We start from the raw sequence: 1,987 nt of genomic DNA, 5'->3' as shown, positions 1-1,987 counted from the left end.
GTATAAAGAAAGACTGTGTTTATTTACGTGATTTGATTTGTTGTTTTTTTTTTTTTTATTTTATTGTAATTTAATAATTTTCTTACTAAACAGCAGAAGAACCGAAGTTACACTGAAGAAACGTCACGTTTAATTTTGTTCCACTTTCAGAAGATCTCTGAAGGACCTCGTTTCTCTGCCGAATTTGTTTTATTTTGTTTTGTTTAGCACTTTATACTATGCTGCATGTCCAAAAGTATTGGGACACCCGGTTTTCCCTGCCGTATGAGCTTCTGCATGGAGCATGGAATTTTCCCTTCACTTGAACCAGGAGACCTAAACCTGTTCCAGCATGCTCCACGAAGATCCGGCTTTACATGGGTTAGAAGATCTGCTATAGAGCTCCAACCGTATTTAACACGTTTGGGATGAATTGTTCACACTGACCCAGACCTTCGACAACCCACCTCCATCACTACCTGACTTTATTAACACCACTGTGGCTGAATGAATCTCCACAAAATCTAGTGGAACATCTTACCAGAAGAGTGGAGCACATTATAACAGCAAATGGAGAATAAATGTGGAATGAGATGTTCAAAAAGAAGCACAAAGCGATTTTATTGTTGGGTGTCCACAAACTTTTGTTAATATAGTGTGAGGATCCAGATTTAAATCTGTTTTCTGATTGGGTGTTTTTTCCATACGAGTGCTGTGGAGTTGAGCAGAAAGCTCGGTTTGGTCTGGTCTGGTTTAGTCTGGTCTGATCTGGTTTGGTTTAGTCTGGTCTGGTCTGATCTGGTTTGGTTTGGTTTAGTCTGGTTTGGTCTGGTCTGATCTGGTCTGGTTTAGTCTGGTTTGGTCTGGTCTGGTTTAGTCTGGTCTGGTCTGATCTGGTTTGGTTTGTTTTAGTCTGGTTTGGTCTGGTCTGATCTGGTCTGGTTTAGTCTGGTTTGGTCTGGTCTGATCTGGTTTGGTTTGGTTTAGTCTGGTCTGGTCTGGTTTAGTCTGGTTTGGTCTGGTCTGATCTGGTTTGGTTTGGTTTAGTCTGATCTGGTCTGATGCTGATTGAAAATATTTGAGTAAATCCGATTCGGGAGTTGATCCGTACCGTAATGCGGAATGTTACGGATATGATGTAGAGGATGCGGGTCGATTGCTCCTGCAGGACAGGCGCTTCTGTTATTAATTTAGTAAATAAATCAATAAGAATAAGAAGATGCAGCGTTTTACAATCAGGCTGAATAAGAACTGAAATGATCTCAACAAGAGAAAACAAAATTCACTCGCAATCTGAATTTATTTGGTATTTTTCCCTACATGGACACCCTGAATGGAAGGAGTAGCTCAAAGCGTAAGAAGGTTGGATTTCCAATCAGAAGGTTGTGAGTTTAAATTCCACCACCAAGCTAACAGTGCTGGGCCCCTGAGCAAGGCCCTCAATTCTCGCTTGCTCTCTCTCTCTCTCTCTCTCTCTCTCTCTCTCTCTCTCTCTCTCTCTCTCTCTATCTATCTATCTATCTATCTATAATGAATCCATCACCACTGCACTGAGAATTTGTACTTATTCTCCTCTCTAGCACAAAGTGTTACTGTCGAACACCAGAGGGCGCTGTGTAACGCCGTCCAAGTAAGACAATCAGTAGTGTAATGATAAAAGTATTATTCATTAAACACACACACACACACACACACACACACACACACACACTTTTATAAAATATGCAAAACTGTGCAACAAACAAACTGACACTGAACTGATCCCCTGCTCTGTCCATCATCCAACACAATGTTCAGTTCATTTAATTCATTAGTTTTTATGTTCATTTTAATTAATTTTAGGCTCATCAATAAAAATTAACACAATCAATAATTATAAACGCGCGCGCGCGTGTGTGTGTGTGTGTGTGTGTGTGTGTGTGTGTGTGTGTGTGTGTGTGTGTGTGTGTAAAGGCCCATTATAATTTGCGTGTTTCTGCATGATCCCCTAACCAGCAGCTCCAAACCC

This window comes from Silurus aristotelis, assembly GCF_946808225.1.
Source record: "Silurus aristotelis genome assembly, chromosome: 14".
NCBI lineage: Eukaryota > Metazoa > Chordata > Actinopteri > Siluriformes > Siluridae > Silurus > Silurus aristotelis.
The sequence above is the reverse complement of the archived record's forward strand: the minus strand, read 5'-3'. Positions refer to the sequence as shown.